At 37.8% G+C, this 7,881-nt stretch overlaps 1 long non-coding RNA gene across 1 annotated transcript; it reads right to left on the bottom strand.

Annotated features, from left to right (window-relative positions):
• Positions 1-1,332: 1,332 nt before the first annotated feature.
• Positions 1,333-4,048, bottom strand: LOC135443154 (uncharacterized). The gene is made up of 3 exons (XR_010438846.1): positions 3,919-4,048; positions 3,592-3,794; positions 1,333-1,965 (listed from the first exon to the last, which is right to left on the bottom strand). It is a non-coding gene; the product is annotated as an uncharacterized LOC135443154 (long non-coding RNA).
• Between the last annotated feature and the right edge of the window lie 3,833 nt (positions 4,049-7,881).

Genomic DNA, 7,881 nt, shown 5'->3' with positions numbered 1-7,881 from the left:
TGCAGTGAATATTTCTCTTTCATAGTTCCTTGCTTCCCTCTGATAAATCACAAAGCTAGTATTTTTGCCTATCTACATTCATAGTTTTAGATCTCAAAAATGGGTGAGATCAGAGCTGGATACTTATGTAGAGCAGTCACAAGGGCCCCCATTAGTTGCTAATGGGAATGGGCAAATAATTACTTGACATTATTGTCAATTCACAATTCAAAGGGACAACAATGAAATCAAGTGGAAGGGGGACATATCTATGGAAGTGTCTTCTACTAATTTTTTTATAGGATTGTTTATAGAAGACTTTAAATTATCATAGTGTCACTTACTTTTCTTCTCACTAATTGGAAATTACCATTGCTTGAAGATCATTATTGTATGAGAGTATGTAATTTTGTGATGAATTTTCTAAAACTGTGTTTTAGAAAAATGAAAATTTGATTGAGCCATTCAGTCTTAGAAATCTGACTGCTTAAAATACCTCTTCAAAAATACAGTATTTCGTAGAAGAAAAATAGTTTTTTTATTCCTTCCTGATCTGACGTTTTTTTGTTTTTGTTTTTGTTTTTTTTGTTCAAAATGCCTAAACTTCTCTATAAATATTCCGATTTTCAGTCAGTATTCACTGTGACTGGACAGCAATTGCATGCCTTACCTGACACATGTCTACAAGAGAAGACATTAGCACCTTCTCAAGTCAGGTTGGTTACTGTTATTCAGACTCTAGCATGCTTACTTCTTAAGGACAAACTACAGTAATCATTCTGCAAGTACACAAAAGTGATCTTGCTTGACAAAATGCAAGTCAGCTTGCTGCAATCCCAATGAGTTTGCATTTGACTCTTTTGCTTTTAAAATTCTTCATGATGATTTATTAAATGTTTGGACATGTGAAAGATACTAGACAAATGTGACAGTACTTTCAGGCAACATTAAATCACATTAGTTCAAAGCCACATTAATATTTTTTTTGTATGCTTATTTGAAAATTGCCCCTTTTGTTATACAGGGAACAGTATTCTTCTCCCTATTTACAGTTTCTTTAGGACATGAAGCTTGATCTCAAGTGGGGCTCTAGATGTTTTTTTTCTAAAAATAAATTTATATTGTTGAAAAATATTAAATAGCTAACTAGAGACAGGCTAGTTTTAAAAGCCATGTGAATGTAGAGCACTGATTTATGGGTGTCATCCACTGTACTCTATCTTTCAAATAACTTTGTCACCTCCTCTAAATTTACACTACAAATTCTTACTATTACCCATTTTGCTGAAGCAGTTAGCCAATATATCCTGGCACTCGTTCCTCTTAAGATGAAAAATAGAAGCCAGGTATATAATTTGGTGTAATCTTGTTTATTTACAGAAAATAAGCACAAAGTGCAGGTTCCTTGAGAAGGGTAGGATAAACAAACAGCAGGCAGCTCAGCATCTCAGATAAACCTGCATCAGCTGCTCAGTCAAACTTCACGGTTCAAGGAGTCTCGGTCCCCGTGTCCCCTAAAGATGATTCTCTTGTTTCCTTTTTGGATGCTCCCCACCTCCAGCATCACCAGCATTCAAAACATCCTTGGTCTGTAAAGCCCTCAGTTCATTGCAGTCAGCTTTGAGTGAAGCAGCTGCTACTTAAAATTCCTTGGTTTATTGGTATCTCCTTTATTTTTAGAAAATTTTCAAAAATCAGAACACATCCTCTTCCTTTTTGGTGGCTCATAGGGGAAAGGGAATGTCTTTAAATCTCTGCCAATTGCATCTATCGATATTCTTGTAGTAGAGTTTCTACGATGGTGGGCTTGGCTTTGCTCCACAGTTCCCTTCACAGCCTTTTTCACTGCCTACTGTTTTATTTGTAGTTCTCAGTTTGAGAATGACTTGAAATTAAGGACTAGATGTGATAGACATCTGCTCCATGTGATCTTTATTTTAATGGATTAGCATTACTTCCTATGCGCAATTAACTACAGCAGCCGACCTGTTAAAAAAAGCACAAAACTTACTTACAGGAGAAGCAGAAAACAAAACTTGAAAGGCTGGTGAAACAATTAATCGAATAAACAGAAAAGTAAAAATGCCAAAATAACTAAACTCTAAAACAATCAAAAAACCCTCACCTAAAACACAATAAACCAAAAAAAACCCCACCCCATCAACCTCATGTGAATGACCTGCTCAAGTTCTATTAATTCAAAGCATAAATTTGATTAACCAGAGTCAGAAATTATAGCTAAAAAAAGCTTCAGATATGAAGTTTCCATAAAAAACAGATAAAGTGAGAACACAAGATGAAATAGGTAGACATGAGATGTAGAATATATCCAAATCAGAGCTGCAGGTAATTGAGCTCTAGTGCAAAGATGGGCACAAAGCTCGAGTACACGGACAAGGGTACAGAACAAGCAGTAAGATAATTAAATAAGGAAGTCTGGTAATGAAGTGAGAAAAGATATGTGGTAGCAGTAAAAGTGGATAAGGGAATGAAAATTTCAGAAAGAAATGTAAGATGTATTCATGAAATGAAAGACTAAAAGCAGCAAAAGCAGAACAAAACTCTTAGCTGGGTTAGTAGAAGTAAGTATCTGTGACTATTGATGTAAGTGAACTCATGGAAGCAGATAAGGACAAAATATTTAAAAACAGTTGAAAAAGTAAAGAAAATATAGTCAAGAGGAAACAAAATGATACAAGAAATTGATGGATTTGATGCATTGTGGGAGATAAGACATCCCTCATCTTCTCTAGAATGAAATGCAATACATTTGTTTACTGTGAGAAACAGTAAACAAGGGCACAGCATGGTTCCCATTGTAAATTTTTTTGGGGGGAAAAAAAGAGAAACCATGCATGAGTTTCTGTAAATGGTACTTGTATGTCTGGTGTCTGCAGCAGTTCCTCTAAGACTTTTAATGAATCCATAAAAAGTTATCAAAATAAAAAGAAAATTGAATATATATCAATACTATTTATAATATCTCCTGATTAGACAGATTGTTCCACTCTTTCTTGTTATTATTTCACATAGTCTACAGCACTGTTATTACTACTTTCCATCATTGGGGATTTAAATAATCAGGAAAGGAATATAGTTAAAAGTCAAGGAAGTATTTACACAACTGGGAGCCTGAAACCTTCTGCAAGTTGTTCACAGAATTGGTTTAGATATGATTTTGAATACATAAATATCAATTTGCACAGGAAACACATACCCTGTGTAGACACAGAGGCTCCCACACAAGCGCCAGTCTTTTGAAACTTGAATTCTGTTTTCTAGAAACTTATTTTTCATCTCAAAGAAAAATAAACATGTAGAAATAATTAAATAGATTCCTTCTTTTTTTAATGATATATCTATAAAAGAAAATTTTGTCTTTTAAGGCAAGAGATGAAGATGTCCTATTACTGGCCAAATTACATCCTGTGACTCATGACAAATTACAGAAAGAACTTTTTTTTACCCATAGACTGCTCACAAATCTGACAGTGCCAAAATGAAACCAAACCAACCAAAAAACCCAAGCAGACAAACAAACAAAACCAACAAAAAATCCCAGAACAACAAAACAAAACAAAAACAAAATCAAGTAATGAACTCTGTTCTTACCACAACTAATTCTGGTTGCTGAATGACTAAGCATGAGAAGAGGTCTCAGTTGGAGAGAGCAAGTGAAATTAAGGAAGGGGAGCACAGGTGCTTTCAAGTAGAAGAAATTTCTTCAGGTATGTAGCCCAAAGATAGTGTTAAATTTTGCTTCCAAAAAAAGAACATTCCCAGACTGTGAATGGCTCTTAGGTGTAGCTAGACGCCTGGAGGAAATAAAAATATTTAGGTTTAAAGTCCTTTCCTGAAGAGAAGCATTTACCCTCAGCAATTAAGAATCAGCAGTAGACTACTATTGCTGTAATATCTTTGGGTGGTTATATAACACACCCTGCAGAAAGGCCTTGATATGTTATAATATTGAGATGTGCAGCAACAGCAGCATGTCTTCACAATTATTGCAGCTGTAGAATAAAACCTGTAAGAGTCTTTTCTTTCAATTTTGAATTCACAATGCTGGGTATGTTGTTTTGCAACCATTCAAACTGGCAAACTAAAGGGAAGCTCTCTTCCTTAAGAAAGCAGTGGGACGAAGTGGGCTGAGCTTTAGATTAGAGACTGGATGTGAGCCCGCCTCAAGTCAGAGGACCACAGACCAGGCTCTGCAGAGGTCTGCTGTTCAAACAGCCTGACAAAGAAGAGAAAGGGTCATAACATAATGCAAAAGCAGTAAAAAAATTCCCTACATGACTTGATACTGAAAGCACACAAGGGAGAAGAAAACAGATGAATGACACAAGTGAGACGTGTCACACACTTGCTTTGTCACATTTTTTTCTGTTCTGTACCAGTAAATGTAAAAATTTATAGTACTCTGCTGGAAACCAGATCCAGCATTCCCATGATTAGAGTTTAATGAATCCAGATCTTAATTTGCATTGAAAAAATTTGCTGTTTTACCTAAATGAATAGAAAATAGTGGCTACAGACTCTCAACTTGCACTCACTGAGCCAATGCTTGGTTGTGCAGGAAGTTCCTTCCCCCAGCTGTGAGGAATCCCCCTGCAGTGAGGGTCTACAGGCAGAGCATGTGCCTTCCTCGTCATTCTCAGTGCATTTTCCTGCAAAATCACACAAATTGGCAGCTTAGGCTGCACTGTGGTTTGCAGGACCTGAACAACAAGCACAAATTCCCTCCTGCTGGCTCCACTTTTGAGACAGTCGTGTTGGAATAAAGAAAGGCAGGCGCCGGGGATGGAGAAAGATCCTCATCCTCAGGAGCACAAGTAGTCTGATGGAAAGTCAGATCCTGGCAAACTGTGGGTTTTTCTCCCACAAAACCCAGGGGAAAGAAAAAGAAGAACACAATTCTCTGCTTACTTGGCTAGGGGTAGCTTCAGTTGTAGTCTCTTAGATGAGAGAACATCAGAAGCTTTCCTTTTGCTTGCAAAAAGCTATTAGCCTTTTCCTGGCAGCTGCCACCCCTGGGGTAGAGGAAAGCTCACACCTTTTGTACGTGGCAGGCTCCAGCTCCAAAGACTTTAAAGATTTCAAAGTCCCTGAAAGTGAAGTGCAGCAGTGCTACAAGAGAAGCAACAGAAAAAATGAGGTGGCAATTTTTTAGATCTACCTTCTTTTTATTGTACAAGGCAAGAAAACAAAAAACCCTTCAGAAACCTAAAACCTACTGTTTCCTATCAAACGCTGTTCTCAGGCAGCAGGCAAAATGTTCTCTGAAGTGCTCAAAGGAAATCTGCTCCAAAGAGCTTCAACTTCCTAGTAAAAAAAACCAAAAACCTGGCATTGCATGAAATGTCATTTGTTTCTTTTTTTGTTTTTTGCCCAAATCTCAGAACACATTTGATCCTTCTGATAAACTGGGTATCCTGGATCTCTACAAATGTTGGAAAGTGTGTTTACACCCAAATTTCTTATGTTTCTCAGCATGCTTTCCTGTGCCATGTGTTTCATGCTGACTTGTCTCCAAGTCTATCTTCTTTATTTTGATACGGAGTGGTTACTTAGAGTTAAAGCTTAACGGGGTAGTTTTGCATTTTTTATAACTCTGTCATTCAAGTCCATGTATAATTATTTGAAAAAAGCAAGTAAAAAATTCTTTAGCAAAGTAGTGTGTGCATTCAGTTACAGGAAAACTGTAAGACTAGCAAAATAATAAAGGAGAATATATTCCTTCTAAAATTCCAACCTAAATCATGGTGTGCTGCAAGTAATCAAGCTCCAGTTTATCTTAATATAAAGCTTTCTGTGGCTGGGATATAAAATTAAATTACCATTGCCTTTCCAGCAAGAAACCACTGTCTTTGAACTGACTACAGATCAGGTTTTGCAAACATTACATTCCCTTTCTTCCTGTTTCTTTTCTCCCAGATGAAATCAAGTGATGTCGTACTTCAGGGCAGTAGTAGCTTTGACTATATTTCTAAATTTAGCAACATGTTATGGATGGGATGGGCTTTATCTCTTTGGCAAGACTTACAATAAAGATGACTGTTCTGAATAACTGCAAAGGATAAAATTAAGCTTTCTCTTGCTCAATCTCCATAGATAACTGGTCAGAGAATAAATAGATTGCTGTTTAAGGAAGATTATTCTCAAGAAATCAACATCCTCTGTTTCTCCGCAGCTTATATAAATCCCCTGGTGACCATTCCATTTTGCTGGCACAGGTGTACAGCTCTGCCAGTTTATTTGCCCCTGCCCCTTCTCCACTGATAAGGTTTCCCTCACAATATTCCACACTGGAATTGGTGGTTGAGTCCTTTGTGTGAGTAGGTTTCATACACAAAACTTTTGGGCTGAAGATCTAGCTACATTGCAAGTTATTCAGCAACACCATCCAGCAAGTGCTTTCTGTCAGATGGTGTTGAACATACCTCTCCCACCTGCCCTTGTTTTATTACCTGAAAATGTGGTAAAATCAGACTGTTGATCTTTTGAAATCTGAAAAATTAAGGGAATTTTGTGGCCATCTGGATTTTCTCCATGCTGGCCTGGCCGTAGGGAATTGAGGTGGGCAAGAGGAATGTCAGTGCTGTGCCGTGCTGGGAGTTCTCTGACCACACTCCTGGAAGCAGCTTTGAGTCGATATCTCTGCGCAAGGTTTGCCAGCAGGTGGAAAGTCCTCTGACTTTCTGGTCTGAGTCTAGATGGGTTACTGGTGAGAGCATGTGGCTGCTCAGGGAAGGGGTGAAAAAATCCAAAAGTAGGTTTATGTTTGGCAGCTGGAGTTGTGTCTGTCAGGGCAAAGACACAACCTTAGTCTGACACATATCGAACTTCTAGGGATGAAGCAGATTTCTGAGCTTTGCCTTCCTCATTACAGAGGTTTAAATTGCTTGATCCTTTGGCTACTGTACTGCTAGAAGACAGTCACAGGATACTAAACAGATAAAGGATCTGAAATAGTGGTTTTCTTCAGATTTTCAGATCAGCTTTCTAGGTTTCTCCCAACCACTGCTGTGCTGTCTGCATTTTCAGAAATGCCCCCAAGAAAAGTACCTGAAAAAGGCATATTACTTCTGTGTTGATTTATGGTTTTGTTGTGGAGTTTTTTTTTTCCTCCAAAGAAGTATCAGTTTGCTCCCTGACATTCAGTCCTGTGCTTCTGAACATCAAAAGTTGTACTTCAGCTTCCCAGCTTTGACAGCTGAAAATAAAAGTAGAAGGTGACTGAGCAGGCAGGTGCAGCAACAAAAAATGTAGCTCTGCTTTCTCCCCTTGCTATATTTTATTTCTCTATGTTTTTTGTATTTCTTCTTATTTCTTTGCACATATGAAAAATTAGGGGAAATTGTGATTGCTCTTTGTCATCCCTGGGTTCTTAGTGGTAACTGTCAGATGTGGAACACAGCAGCTCTGCCAGAGGTGTGTGAGCAAACCCTCTTTTCTATTCCCATTAGTTTCAGGTGGCTTTTCCCTGCTCAGTTTTCTCTCTGCTTCTGGCCCAGATACAGAGAGGGGCACACACAGAGCAGGACTAATCACTGCCTTTTTCTAGCTGTGATGCAGAAAGGAATCTCCTTGGTGAGAAATATTTAGATTGTCTGTACGTCATTTGGAATAACAGAATAAAATAAAACCAAATGCTGAGAGGGGTGAGAACTTCTAATGTAAAATACCTCTGACCCCCCAAAAAATTCTACAAAAGCTGCTTCTACATGAAGTCTACTTGACATGGTGGTGGCAAAGAATGCAAATTTCCCTCTGAGAATTTTCCACAATCCAAGAAACTTCACAGTTCAAAACCAAATAATTATCTTCATTTTATGCTATCAGTTGCCACTGGACCTGTAACAAAAAACTGAGATGATTTTTTTTAAAGTTTTTAGTCCT

This window comes from Zonotrichia leucophrys, chromosome 2, assembly GCF_028769735.1.
Source record: "Zonotrichia leucophrys gambelii isolate GWCS_2022_RI chromosome 2, RI_Zleu_2.0, whole genome shotgun sequence".
NCBI classification, from domain to species: Eukaryota; Metazoa; Chordata; class Aves; order Passeriformes; family Passerellidae; genus Zonotrichia; species Zonotrichia leucophrys.
The sequence above is the reverse complement of the archived record's forward strand: the minus strand, read 5'-3'. Positions and strand labels throughout refer to the sequence as shown.